General features: G+C 43.3%; 2 long non-coding RNA genes across 2 annotated transcripts in view; both read left to right on the top strand.

The window, feature by feature from the left end:
- The window catches only part of LOC148221905 (uncharacterized), a 41,569-nt gene extending 30,113 nt beyond the window's left edge, over nucleotides 1–11,456 (top strand). Inside the window, exon 3 of the long non-coding RNA XR_015807136.1 lies at nucleotides 11,356–11,456. This is a non-coding gene — a long non-coding RNA (uncharacterized LOC148221905). The remainder of the gene's footprint in view (nucleotides 1–11,355) is intronic.
- The window catches only part of LOC148221904 (uncharacterized), a 154,441-nt gene that overhangs the window by 113,953 nt on the left and 25,366 nt on the right, over nucleotides 1–15,122 (top strand). The window lies entirely within an intron of this gene.

Raw genomic sequence — 15,122 nt, 5'->3', positions numbered from 1 at the left:
GTTCTGTGCTCCTGCAGAGGGGCAGAGCAGCAGTGCAGGTGTCAGACAAACAGGTAGGGATGAGTGGGAGCTGGGGGCGAGGGAATCACTTCAGAGCTTCTTGGTGACAGACAGAGTGGATAACATTTTAAATGCTGCTGTTCCTGTGCTCCCACATCATCCCTTGCTGCACACGACATTGCTGAACAGATGTTGCTTTGCCTGGAACTCCAGTTGCTGAGCACTGAGCTTCAATCCACTGGGGAGGAAGGGAGGGAATGATTGTGGGGATCACCCTGGCTGGGTACAGGTCTTCTCACAAGGACCTCATGGTAGCACAGGACAGCAGTGTGTGCTTTGCACATGATATTTTGTGAGCATCTCTGGTCTCTGTGGGCAGCCTCCTACAGGGCACTGTCACTGCTCCTTGCAGGCAGGGTAGAGGAGACAGCTGGCTGGCTCTCTTTGCCAGGTGCTGTTTGCTTTGGGAGTGGTTCAGGAGATTCCTCTTGCTGAAGAATTGATATGCAGAGTGGGACTCAGGCAAACCTTGTCAGCTCTGGGAAAAAAGTCATGGTAGGAGCCCTCAGTCCCACCCATGCTCACCCCTGAGTTCTAGCACAGCCAGGCACCTCAAGCACTTGGCACATTTTATCTCAGGGTGCTCAAAATGGCGATGGTGCCTAATGGGGTGCTTATTTCAAACTGCTCAAAACCTGGTTGGAGATGTTCTGTCCCTTCTCCAGCTCAGCAGATCAAGAATTTATTTCCACTCCTTCCATAGCTCTGTCAGAGCTCGGATGTTTGTTTGAGGTCATTCAGTAACGTGCACATCTCGTGTATATCGCTGGTGTTTCCCCAGGAGCAAATTGAGAATATTGCATCTCCACTTCACCAGTGTGATCTGTGCCCTTCCTTACTGAAATGTTCCATCACCTTCTCCCACTGCTTTTACCCCTGACAGCAGCCGTGGTGAAAAACTTTCAGAAAGAGACTGTGGTAAGAAAAAGATTTTAAACCAAGTTTGACATTCACTTAAGTTGCTTCTGGAGACTTTGAAACAGCTCAGGGAATTTGGATGTGTCATTTTCACTCTTTCTAGTTCTGTTCAATTTTTATTATATAGACTTTATTTAAATGTCTCAGACTGCATCAAACATTGCTATTACTGGATGTGGAACTGTGCTGGATTGTTGTGTCAAACATGTAACACACTGCTTCTTGTTTTTGAAATTTAACATTTTTTCATGACATTTTTTTGGCATTATAACTTTAGTCATTCAAACTTGTGTTACATTAGTACTTTCTTGCATATTTAATACATTCCAATTCTATCTCTGCAGCAGTTCCTAAAGTTTTCAGACAAAGCCTTCAAAAATGTAGTAAGTATAAATCATCATTAAAAAGTTTCAAGGAGATTATTGCAGCTATTTTCCCGTGGTGATGATTTCCCTGTGTTTGGTAGAGAGCTTGTGTGCTGTGGTGACCTGGGATGCTGCACACACAAATTCAAGGGATATAAAAGACTGAGACAGTGAATCTATAAAACAATATGGCTTCATAATAGCTGAAAAGCTGCATTATCCCAAATACTCAGAAAATAATCTTTCCTATCCATTAACTGTATTGTTACTAGAAGAACATTTGCTATTGAAAAGAAATAAAACCAGTCGATATGGACATCTTAGAAATATTAGCTGGATGTCAGGGAGTGAAGAGCAGAGTGTGCACATATGAGCAGAGGATTTTTGTTGAATTGAAGATGAGGCTTCTCTTAATTCCATCCTGTTATTGTGCATTCAGCACGTGCCTGCCTTGTGTTTACACAAGCACATCCAGGGAATGCTGCACCAGGGGTGCTAATTAACACCCTGAGCCACACCTTATCCCAGGTTCATGTCTCTCATTATGTGATACTGCTAATGGGAGAAGTGGAATGCAGGGAGAATTTCATCCCTGAATTTTGAGCTGTAGCAAAGACGAGGTACCTGTGGTCTGAGGCATCATTTTCCAGCTGAGTTTTGCTCTACTGGGTGTTGGACTGGCCTAAGCCTCCTTTAACACTCCCAGTGTTGGTTAAACAAAACATGGCCTGTCCTCCCTTCCTTGTAATTGTGTGTTTGCTGACCACTGTGTGTTTCCTGGGATGCTGGGATGCCAGGGCCAAAGCAGGGAAGGGGGAAGTCAGCACAAAGTCGGGGGAAAATTGTGCCAAAAGTGAATGTGGACACAGAACCAGGGGAAGGAGGCATGAAGGGGACCAGGATGCTGTGGTGGGGAAGAGGGAATGCAGGGATGGAGCAGCTGGGAGAAGCTGGAAGGTGGCCAGTCTTGGGAGACAGTGACTGGACAGCTGGTTAGGGGCTAAAGACTTTGCAGAGGTACCAACAGGCTAAGGGATATTGAAGGGGGTGGAGAAAGTATAAAGGGCAAAAAGCAATAAGTCCTATGAAAACCTTTATAGAAATACTTGAATCTCTTATATAGGAATCTCTGTGAAAGTCTGTATCTGCTGTAACTATAATATATTCATCTTGAGGCCAATAACAATGTTTTATGGACAAATAAGCTCACACTGATTTAATTTCTCCTTCATGCTTCTCAAGGGCAAGTATTCTTTGGCAAATTTTATGAAGAGGTTTTAGAGCTGGACTACAATTTCTGAAGAGTTCATATAAAAGCTATTGCTAAAATTCAGACTCAGTTAGTGACAATGGTGTTAGCTCACTGCACTTTGGAAAAGCAAAAAGAAAGCACAGATAGAAACTTGCCTCGCTGTCCTTTTCACCAAGTTTGTGTCTTTTACATTGTGAAGCTGAAAGGCCAAAGCAGCACTGGGGAAATACACTGGTGAAGGAGAAAGTCGTTCTTCCCTCTTTAATTAAAGATAATGAACAATTTAAACTCTCAGTTGATTGTTAGAGAACCAAAGCCAGACTCATGAACTTTCCAAATGTACTGAAGTTCCCTGAAGTCTCCATCAGGGAACTGGCAATGGCTTTGTGTGTAATCACTCAGCTGGATTATTTGGTCTATTTTTCTTTCCTCTTTCATGTCTGACTCTGGCAAATAACCTCCAGCAGAAGGACCTGTGTTTGCTTTTTCTGAGCTTGGTCCTATGGCTGAGCTGCAATTTCAGTGTCCCAGGCAGCACAGGCAGTCTGTGCTGGCACTGAGGGGACACTGGGGCAGTGTCAGCAGGACCCTGCAGAGGGTCAGACCCCATGGCATGACTGCACTGAGAGAATCCTTGCTGCAGTTTCTCCCTGCCTCCCACTGCAAGGGTGGAAAGCTTTTCCATTTTTTTTTTCTTTTTCTTTTTAAAAGTCTTTAGCCCTGCTGCCAGCCAGGCTGGTGCACAGCTCTGTGACCCAGCTGGCCACAAGGAGAGCCCCAGCAGACTCCCAGACTGATGGCAACAGGGAAAACCCTCTGTGAGCCCCAGGTGCTGTCTTAGGGGATACCAGAGACATTTTAGGTATTTCTGATGGGACTGTAAAAAGGATTGGAAAATGCCCCAGACCCAAGGAACTCTCTCTGAGCCATTTTTTAGCTCACAGGAATTTTCCTTTAAAAAAACCACCTTTTATCAGGCTCCCTGACATGCAGTGGAGCTGGATTCAGCAGGTTCAGATTTACTGACTTGAATTCATTTTGCCAGCTTTTTCTGGAGAACAAAGTTTTGTGTTTTTAAAGAAAGTTCTCATGCAAATGTAGTTTAGGAGACCTTTAAATAAACAATAAATATCTTCTGTTTCATCCATGCATATAAATTTACATTAATCCGCAGCTAAGTCAACAAATGCTATTTTTTGCCTTAAATACTGAGTTTGATGAAAACAGTATTTTGTGCCAAACTGGTTATAATGATCGTGTAATTGAGGAAATATATGACATTAAAACTCTGTGACATCTCCTTCACATGCTAAAGACTGTAAGAGGGATTGATGGGACCAATAAATCCTTTCCCATAGAGAAGAATGTAGAAAAACCAGGGAGCAGTACAAAATATAGCCCACCTGGTAGTTTTATGGCCCTATCTGAATGCTGTAATCATTTTAAAGAGATGTTGATTAGTACCAGCTACAGGAGTTGAGTTGGCAGCATCAGTAGCATCAATTTCAACAGCAGCACTGGAGGTCCTTTATTTCCTATTCTGTGGCTTGGATGCACATGATTCATCCAGTCAGCAGGTGCTGTTCAATCCATACTAAATATATGGAGCTAACAGATGAAGGAATGCAGAATTTGCACTTGGAGAAATAATTGAATGCCTCAAATGTCACTAAAATTCATTTATTTGAAAAGACATTTTTACAGTGCAGACAGAAAAGATCCAGGCCCAGCTCCTCAGGAGAGTGAATGTGGCCAAGCCAGTTTATCCTAACTGGGAGTCTGCTATGGAGATGGTTCTTTCCCTTTTATCGTGGGTTTCCAGTCTCCACATCTGGACCTCTTCCTGCTAACACCCAGTCAAGCAGCAGTGATTGGCTCCAGCCAGATCATCAGGATTCATCTGGCTGAGCCTGAAAGAGGAAAGGCAAACCATTGCAGCTCAGAGAATTGGAAACACCTTTCCAGAGCTGCATAAATGCTCTTCATGAGCTGAAAACCAGTGTGATGGCATGACGCCATCAGCAGCGAGCATCAATGATTATGTTTTCAAGCAGTTCCTGTCTTTCCATTCAAAGCTTGTTGTTGGAGTCAAGGTGTTTCAGTTTCTGGCTACCTGTGGTGCCTAAGGCACACAGTCAGGATGAGCATTGGAAACCACAAGCAGCAGGCAGTGTTGTTTATCCAAGGGTCCATACAGACTCAGGTGCTGGCGTTCCCCTTGGCTGCTGGTAAAGGGCTGGCAGATGTTCTGCATTGACACTGCTCCTTTCCAGTGTTCTGACATTCAGGCTGCCTGTCAAAGTTTTTTAAAATGTCAGTTCTGTCATGTATCAAAAGTAAACTGAGGCCATCGGGGGCCATCTCTGAACAGTGAGTGTGGAATTCAGAGGGTCTGGCAGGATTTGCAACAGCTCTCACCTGGGATAGGCTGGGTATTAAATCAGTCCCATTTTCACCTGAGCAGGTGAAACGAGAGCTGCTGCTCTGCCAGTGTGCACAGGGTCCCAGCACAGTGAAATCCACTTATCCACACACTATAAAACATACTTTTCTCCTCAAAGCCCTCTGATGCTCCAGCAATGTTGTACCATAAATACAACTTCTGGTGTACCTATTAGCCTGGCATTTCTGCACTCGTTTCCTTGGAACCAGTTTCTACAGAATTTGATGACAAATTGGACTTAGATCAGCAGAGCTTGAGCGAGCTGGCCATTGCTCCTGTGGCAGAGTATATTGCTCTGTTATTCCTGTTGTTCAATTTCTATCATCATTTCTTTGTTTCATTTCCTTGTTAATAAAAGAAGGGTGGAAAATACCTACTGTGCTCATTATCTTTTCTACGCATGCTTTTTTCCTGATAATTTCCTGATATTCTAATTTCTTTCTTTCTTATTTTGGTACATTTTCCTTTAAGGCATTGTAATTAATGGACTGTGCTAATTTCCTTTGAGACAACATTCTTAATTGCTGTAATTCTCACTTATGTCTTTTAGGCATCCCTGCTGGCATTGATTCATTTCAATTTGCATTCCCAAATGCTGTGACTATAAATACCCAATACATGTAGGAGCTGGTCTCTTGTCCTCTGAATGCTATATGGGTTTTTCTTTGCTTTTTTTTTTTTTAATGATGTCTTATGCTGTAGCCTCATTTTAAAAGCTGGCACGTGTGTGCCTTTATCATGGTTATGCTTTGGGTTGGTGGCAAAGTGCCAGGGTGATGTGTTCCACTGTCCACACCTGCCATTCTGGAATTATTTTGAGAATTTTAACCTCTAGGGAGTTTTTGATACCAAATTGTCCAAACAAATGAGTTTTCCAGGGATAGAAGTGACAAGTTATGAACAGGACTTACAAATCTAGAAAAAAAAAATAACATGCACTGGTGACACAAGATTTCTTTATACAGAAGAGGTGTGAATGAGATCATCTGAAGCTGGAGGTCTCCAGCCTGATGAAGGCAGCAGGAACAGCAGGGCCAGGCCATTTTACAGAAATATTTTACCCCAGCACTCAGCCCAGTGCCAGGGGTGATCCTGCCCCAGGTCAAGGCTCAGGGCTCTCCTGCCACTGCCCCCACCTCATGCTGGCTTTGAACTAAACACCTTTAAATAAATGTTTTGTCACTTTGAACTCATTTCTTGCAGGCCACCAGAAAAGACACAAGGGAAAGAGGTTTTAGTGTGAGCTTTAAATAAAACAGAACAAAGTAGCTCTGTGTCCTGTTCCCAAACTCTGCCTCACTCAGACCTCCAGGTTTCTCATTTGACTTTTCACTCTGGTACAGTTACTTCTTGCAGGCACAGAACTTCAAAATGAGATGGAAATTACTTGGTTACACTTTAGAATGAGTGTATCAAGACTGCTCCAAATGCAGTAAAAATATCCTCTACAGAGAAGTCCTATTTATAGATCAAAGAAATGCAACAAATAATCCACTATTTTGTTAGTATCCCTACAAATGCATTCCCACGGAAGAGAACATGAAATGTGACTGCAGTCAGCAGCTGCAGTTTCTGTATTGATGACACAGAGTTGCAATGGGCAAAGATTGTTGGATTGCAGGAAAATGGGAAAGGAATTGTCTTCTCACCCATTAAGATGATTAATCAATTAATTATGACAAAGATTAAAAGACTAACACGCTAAAATTATATTAATACTAGTGATTTAAACTGCTTTAATAGATTACTTCTGTTTAAATTTATGTCCACTGCATATAATTCCCAAACAGGTGAGTTATTCAGTGCACAGCAGGGCAGGAGGCAGAAAGGAGAGAGATCCTCCACTGGGATGGGCTGCCCAGGCAGGCAATGGGGTCACATCCCTGGAATGGTTCAAGGAATGATTCCATGTGGCATTCAGTGGTATGGTGGTGTTTTATCAAAGGCTGGACTCAATGATCTTGGAGGTCTTTTCCAGCCTTAATGATTCTATGGTTCTGTGATTTGTGCTCATGTGCAGTTCCAGAGTGACCACTGGCAAATATTTGTTACACTTTTTCCTTTTCCCACATGTGTTTTTTTTGGAACTCTACTTATTTTTCAGTACTCTAATGTCTTTTTATTTAATGGAAAGTATTTGTGAACTATCATCATGTTCAACAGAGAATCCCATTTCCCCCTGCCTCATTTATTATTGTTATAAATTTTCCATTCACTGACAAAAATTAGTTCTGTTTTCCTTGTTTTTTATGAAATATGGAGTAAAGGGGTTTCATTGCAATGTCTTAAATGCCACTTAGAATGAAATGCAACATTGACTGGCAGGAGAGCTCACCTGCCAGGCAGCCTTGGAGTCCAGATAAGGCTGTAATGTGCTCTGAGAACAGGTTGTGCTGCTTTTACCCCTTCTGTTGTCATCTTTCCTCTTAAATGATGGGCTTTTACCCAGCCCTGGGTGCCTGGTGCAGGGCACCTTTCCAAAGTGGGCTGTCCCTGTGCAGAATTCTGTGTCCCCAGGTCACTTTCCTTCAAATCAGTATTAGCACCAAGCTGGATGTGCTGGGAGTGGACCAGGCTTTCTCTGCAGATCTGTTTTGGTTTTAAGTAACAATAAATTGGCTCATTCTCTTTGTGTCTCGGTTTAAAACAGAGATAGATGACTTCAAACGAGAGGAATTAAAATTCAAGATGTGTTGGGAGCTTGAACAAGCTGGGCTGGGTTCCAGGACGCTTCAGAAGAGACAAAGACAGGAGGGGAGACAGCAGAAGTGGTGAGAGCAGACAAGAAAAAGTGAAGTGGTGGCTGGCAAGGAGCAGGGAGGGAGTGATTCCCCCTTGATGAATGGGAAGGGATGTGAAGGAGGTGCTGCTCGGCCTGTGCTCTGTACAGAGCCAATTTTTGCTTTAAATTGTTTTTAAGTTAATAAAACTAGGAGGAAAATGCTTCAAAAACATTGCCCTTTCTCCCTTTCACTCCTTCCTCCTACAACTGATGCTACTTCTGTCTTTGCCACTTTCTAATTTTTCTCATTTCGACTGGCTCTGTGCAAAATGAAGGAAAATACTCCTTTTTCCCTGATTCCCTCTCCTCCCAGGCCATCCTTTCTGGGGCAAAAAGCTGAAAACAGCAGGACATCCCTGGCAGTCTTCAAGGCCAGGTGGGATTGGGCTCTGAGCAACCTGGTCTGGTGGAAGGAGTCCCTGCCCAAGGCAGGGGTTGGAACTGGATGATTTTTAGGGTCCCTTCCAACCCAATCCATTCTGTGGCTCTGATTCTGTGACATGGAAAATGCTGCTTCCCTCAGGACAAGTCACATATCAATATCAGGGAGGTTACTGATGGCCATGGGGAATGTGGCTGCAGCCCAGAGGGATCACAGCCAGGATGAGGAGAAAGCTGAAAAAGTATTTTTTTTCCAATTATCTCTTTTTTAAAGTGTAAATTCTTTTTTTTTTTTTTTAATTCCTTCTCTTATAACTAGGTGGCATTCATTGGTATTTTCTTATAAAGAAAATTATGAATGGGTTTTAGGTTAACACTACTTTGCTTGCAAATGAACTTAAAGTAAGTCCATTTAATAGATGATAACAAATGTAATGGAGCTGAAGGGAGGGCCAAGTAATTTTTTTATTATTTTTCCAAATTAATACATAAAATACATTTGACCAATACAATTTTCAGGTGGCTTCATACAAATAAATTAGTATATTTTGCAAAGCTCTATTAAAGAAAGGTGTACTTTGCCAAGGAAAATTAATAGTTAATGATCTCATCCTCTGAAATGTCAAAGGAGATATGAAAGATTTTCTGTTATTATGCAGGATTTTCATCAAGGAAAGCATATACAAAAGGTATCCAACCTGCTGCAGAATTGCTCCCCCAGCAGTTTTTCTGGTCTATAAATTCACAGAATTAATTGTACTCTGCTGTGCTGCTCATACAAGGTTCATGCAAACACGTTTGTCCCTGCACTCCGGGGCCCTGGTGAGTTCACATGCTGGGTTCAGATGGTCCTGTGGAACAGACCAGAACCAGTCTGACCCAGAGGTGGAGGGTGGTTAAATTCTTGTCCTAAAGGAGCACAAAGAATTAAGCCAAATATTGGCAACTGCATCCTGGGCTGCATCTCTGGCAAGAGCAATCCAACTCTTCTTCCTTCCCTGAATTCAGCATCTGCCTCATAAATTCTCCTTCCTGGGACTGCCTGACATAGGAGCACATTTATTTAAGGTCAGAGCTAGCTTTTTGATAGTTTCCATAATGGTGACTGCCATTCTTAAGAATATATACTGTAAGAAATATAAATAGACTGGCCTTTGCTGCCTGATGCTGTTTGTCAAAGTTCTCAGCTGTAAAAAATAAATATGATTGTGCTCCTGGATTGTGCTGACTGGAGCTGTGGGCTGAGCAGGGAGTGGCAAATGGGTCTGTTCTGAGCAGCCTGGTGCTTCCAGGGTCTGCTGGAGCCATTTGTTTGGGAAGGGAGCTGTTGTCACTTGAGTCTCAGCAAGCACTGGCTTTCCTAAGAAAGAGCAGGAAATGTGAATTGAAATCATACAATAGTTTGCACCAGAGTAACACCGTGGAGCTTTACTGTACTCTAGGAACTGCTCCTTCCCCAGCTCTGCTTCTGCCTGAGCACTCTCTTCACATTAGGATGCACAAGTGGGAGAAGTTAAGTAGGGCTTTCTAGATTACTCTTCAACAAGTGAAAATGAAAGCCAGAACCAGTAACTTCAGCAGTTTTGAGAGCAGCTGATGAGTCTTAGAGAGTGATGTAATGTGCAAAACACAGTAGATGTTCACCATGGAAAAACTAATCTGAGGTGCTGGCAAGGAGATCTCTATGTTCTTATGCTAAAGCACAGAGAGATCCACAAAGCTGTTTGTGTGACTGACAAAATCCAGCTGTCTGTGGGGATATTCCTTCCTTGGCCTTTGTGAGCAGCAGCAAAGATGATGGCTGAGACTTGCTCGGGTTCCCTGGAGTGCAGAGGGTGCTTCACTGGCACAGTTGATCTCTCTGGATGCACCACTTCTTCAGCTCTTGTTTGTTTTGGCCTTTTGTGCCCAAGCTCTACTACTCCCATAAGACTGGGATTATAATGAAGGATGCTGATGCTATGGAATAAGTGTTTTCATGTGCTGTGCAAAGTTACTTCTCTTTAGAAGATTTAGCTGTGCTGGAATAGCAAAGCTCTGGATATCTGTGCAAGTTCCTCTTGTCCCAGTCAAGTGTAAAGGGCAAACTCTGAGATGTGCTGCTGATCCTCACAGGCTGATAAAAATGCCTAGGTGACTCATGGATTCTTGATTCAGTTGTTCAAAGAAAATTGTGACAGCAAAAGTTGAGATGTGCAGATAGTTCAGCCAAGTCTTAAAGGCAGATGCAGCACCATAGTTAGATGCAGCCTGTAGCATTTAAGATTTATCCATGATATGCAGAGTGGCTCAATAACACATCTCCAACCCTTGTTCCCCAAAGGAGCAGTGTAGATAAATTTGTGGAAGTATCTTTGGGGGAAGAAGCAAAAGATTTGCCCATCTGCTCCAAAATTCAAAGTGTATTCAAACTAAAACATCTGGGGCATTTTGGAAAGGTTAGTTAACTTCTGTAAAAATGTGAATAAATCCCTACACTCTTGATTTTCAGGTTTGAAGTTATCTTACATGTAGCTCTTGACAGAAATCTATTCAGCCTACAGTCTGGATCACTTTGGTCTTCTCACATTCCTCCATCCTTACTTGTGTGATACCATGTTCAGATCTGTTGAAGCCCCTGCAACTTGGCCACTGATTGCCTGTGTAGGTTTTTCTCAAAGTTCCCAGAGCAGCTGCCATGCAGAGAGCTCAGCTGTAAAATTCACAGTGGCTGAAAGGTGAACTTGGAAAAATACGAATGTAAGGAGCAGTTCACATCTTTCTGCTGGTTGCATTTTATGGTGTACACTTCATTTCAACTTCCTAGTATAGAAGATTGTATGAGGACAAAACTGTTTTTTTTTTCTATCACAGCTCTTTAACCTAACAACACTCTTGTTTTCTACAAAGCTTCTGTCTGCAGCTTAAAATAAATATTAAATAGGTTACACTGATAGTGTTCCCGTGCCTCCACTTAGAGATATTACACCATCCCAGCCTTCAGCTGTGATTTTTCCCCAGCTGGGCACAGGGTTGGGCTGGGCAGAGAGCGCTGAGATGATGCTGCAGGCAAACTCAGCTCTGCTCCCACAGCCGAGGGTGGCTTCAATACTGCTTCTTCTCCCCAAAACACACCATGGCTTGTAAGTGTTTTAACAACACCCTTTCTTTTTAGGAACACAACTTTATCTAAGCTCGAGTGGAAGCTTTGTGCTCCCTTTGTGCTCCCTGCAGAGGCGTTTTGCTGAGGACTCAAAGGACAGCAGCAGCCAAGGGGTGACAGCGTGTGCCAGGGGATGTCACCCAGCAGCCACACTCAGAGCCAGCCAGGTGAAGTGTACAAAGCTGGAGCCGGCTGGCTGCTGTCCCAGCTCTTGGCTGGGAAGGAGAAGCGAGAGGAGGAGGAGGAGGAGGAGGCAGCACAGCACAGCATTCCTGGGCACCACGGCGGGTGTGAATCAGGAGCCCTGGGGGTGGCTCTCACCAAGCTGCTGTCTCTGGTTTGCTTCCCACAGCTCAGTCCCTGTCTAGCACCAGAGCCACTCTCCCCAGGTGACCCCACACTGGGTTTCAGTCACCAGCAGCTTCAGCTGTCCCTCAAGGGGACAGATTTTGACCTGCCATTGATCTACCACCACTCCCAGCCCATGACATCTTGTACCCCTCTGGGATGCTGCTGGAAATCTTGACCAAAGGCTGTTTGCTTGTGTCCTTGGCTGTCCAACTCTGAGCATCAATACAATATCCTCTTGTAAAGACCAGCAGGTGTGAACTCTGCACATTGCAAACCGTTGAGAAAGTATTCTGTCCAGATTTCCTGGTCTGTTGAAATTTTGGAAAGATTTCAGCCCATGCCTCCATTGCATGTTTTATTCATGCAACACACATTGTGTTAAAATCACATTGCAAACACTTAGGGAGAGGAAGGAAGAAAAACCTTGGTGAAGGCTGAAACAGATTTGCTGCATCTGCCCCTCATTACCCTGTCACCAAGGGCTGCTTTTATCTGCTCGCATTTCTGCCAAGATGCTTGAGGAAATACTTATTCTATCCTTCCCTGTGAATTTCGTTGCCTTTATGGTTTCTTGGTATCAGGTGTCTGTCACGGAAACACAACTCCCACTCTATTTAGGAAGTACATTTTTTAGTTTTAGTGTAGGTAAAGCACTGCTTTTGTTAACAGCCAATGGAAAGATCCCAAACCTTCAGAATGCTTGTGAAACTTCACAAGTTTTTTCCTAATGACTAAAAATATTTTTTGAGAACTAAAGCTTATTTCTGTCCTTGCTTTGATGTCTTTATAAATGCTGGAAGACTGTCTCCCTGTCTGCTGTGGCTCTACATTTATAGCATGTTTACAGCAAAATCCTATTTCTGTTGGTAGTTGTAAGAACTCCCAAGCTGATCCTTAAATAGATCTTATTGCTCTGTGGTCCTTACTGCCTCAATTTGTCTGAAAAATATTGGTCTATTCTTTCTAGTTAATAAATGTGTGCTCCTTCTGTCTGCCACCAAAGATTTCATTGGTGTAAGTCATGCAGAATACTTCACATCTTCCACACGTGGATTAAAACAGGTATAATGGAATGTAAGTTTTTATATTATTTGAATAAACAGGTTTCTACTTATTTTTCCTGGTTATTAATTTTGCTCATTTATTTTGAGTGTTTTGTTCTATCTAACAGACCTGCCACAGGCGTCAGTGAGACCTGAGATCAATAATTGCTGAAAGCAAAAAGCTGGAGGCAAGCTGTAGCTACAGCAGATTTTCCAGATCAGATTGGGCTTGCTGAAGGGCATCACTTATGTGACAGTTTTTCCTGACACCCATGGTACAATCTTTGCAGCTCAGGGGAGGTTTCCCTGGAAGGGTTAATGTCACATCTCTGTCACTCCTGTGAGGATGAACCATTGCTGTAATCACTCTGGTGCCATTATAAGGTAATGTATTTTCTCTTCCTTTAGTGTTACAAATTGTTATTGATAGGTGTGTTTGGAGAACGTTATTTAGACTTAAGAAATTATTGGCACTTTTCTGCTATTTAAAGCCTTCTTGGTTACTTTCCTTGTGCTCTTTATACTTTGCTCTTAAACTCACACTTAGGGCTGAGTGGTTGGGAAAAGGCTCTGTGGCAGAGTGAACTGAGATCTTTGGAATTACTGAGGAGTTTTGTGTCAGTAGATTATTAAAAATAAAGCTTAAGGAGTACACCTGTCAAATTATTGAAGTAATTTGAAAGAGTGGAGGATGCTGGTGAGAAATTAGGTGTGGCTGCAGATCAGACGTTTTTCTCAAAGACAAATAATCAGGGGTTGGGATCTGTTTCTACAAAGGGTTTTCTGTCTCAAGGAGAGGAATGCATGTGAGGCCTCTATTGCTAAGGACTTCACAGATCTTGCCTATAACAAAGCATTGTTTTAGGAGCTGTCACTGTAGACCTTTGGCCCCTCCAAAGTCATGCCCAGAATGTGAGCTCTCCTTACCAGCAAACCTCGTGGCACCTGCAGTGGTGCCACTGAGAGCACGTGTCACCTTTGCCGTGACACAAAATCCACTGGTTTTTAATAGAAACGCTGTGTGGAATAAACTCATTCGTTTCTCCTTTTTTAGCTTTTTAATCAGAAATCCTGGGAGCAATGCTTGTGTTTGATTCCTGCAGGGTCTCTAGCTGAGGTCCAAAGTCACAGCTCAGGGATGGCTGCAGTTCCCCCAGTACAGGAGCTCTCAGGTTACCCAAGGCAGTTCACACCCTGTATATAACCTTCACCTCTCCCTCTTAAAGAAACACCTGAAAATATCTTTGCATTTATGTTTTCTTCCTCTGAGATATTTAAAGCTCAGGCCCTGTGCAGTATTTTAATATAATTGTTATGTACAGTTCTCCCTGTGTACTTGCTCACTTCAGCAAACAAAGAATTGCACATCATTGATGTTCAGAGTCTGCAAAATTTATTCCCCAGGGTTGTTTATACACTATGCTTGTTTATTTTTTTCTCTCCTGATGCTCCTGTCAGATGACAGCTGGGAAATTCAAGATGTGTCTATATGAAATGAGAAACTATTTTGTGTTGTTTTAATAGACAAGGCAGCAGTTCTAGGAAAGAGGCACCACCTTAAGGCCTGAAAATAAACAAATATTTATTTCTTGTTCTGCCCTGAAGTGAGGCTCCTGAGCAGGCAGCAGTGGGATCAGTCCTGGGAGCCCAGGTGGAGCAAGGCCAGTCCCCAGAGGTTTGGGGTAACAAGGAAAATAGTTGTGACACTGAGTGTGTGCTGGAGGCTGGCTCTGAGCCCTGCACAAGGAGCACATGGAGGATGTTTCACCCCTGTGCAGGTGGTAATTACATAAGTGAAGGTTAACACTGTGTTCCAGCAGTCAAGCTGGGTGTGGAATGCACAGGTCTGCATCCATGGTGCATTCCTGGAGTCTCTAAGGCTGCATTTCCAGGGACTGGGCTGTTCTTTGTGTCTGGAGCTGTCACACTGTGTCACAGCGTCACAGGGTGACAGTCACAGTGCAGTGTGTGCAAGCACAAACCACACACAGGTACAAAGTCTGCTCTGATTTGGGGTGGTTTGCTTTGTCTCCCTGGATAAACAGAGAGGCTGTAAGGCCCATCCATGGAAATGGGCAGCAGCCCAGCAATGTCAGCACTCTTCCATAACTGAGGCTGCTCCTGGCATGGCCAGAGCTGGCCCCAAGCACAAGGTGAACCTCTGCCAGCCTTCTCTGGCCTCTTGCATTGTGCTCTTGGGTAAGATGCAGAGATGTGGCACTGAAACAGCCTCAACTGCAGAGGAAAAATTACAATACTTGTCTTCCAAACAGGGATTTTGCTAGGATTAGGCAGTTAATGTGTAAAGGGATGAATGTCCCTGTTAAACGCCAGGGACATTAGTGTTATTGTATAAATAGCAAACCACAATAAAAATATTAAATT

Source organism: Sturnus vulgaris, chromosome 16 (genome assembly GCF_052056855.1).
Source record: "Sturnus vulgaris isolate bStuVul1 chromosome 16, bStuVul1.hap1, whole genome shotgun sequence".
Lineage (NCBI taxonomy): Eukaryota > Metazoa > Chordata > Aves > Passeriformes > Sturnidae > Sturnus > Sturnus vulgaris.
The sequence above is the reverse complement of the archived record's forward strand: the minus strand, read 5'-3'. Positions and strand labels throughout refer to the sequence as shown.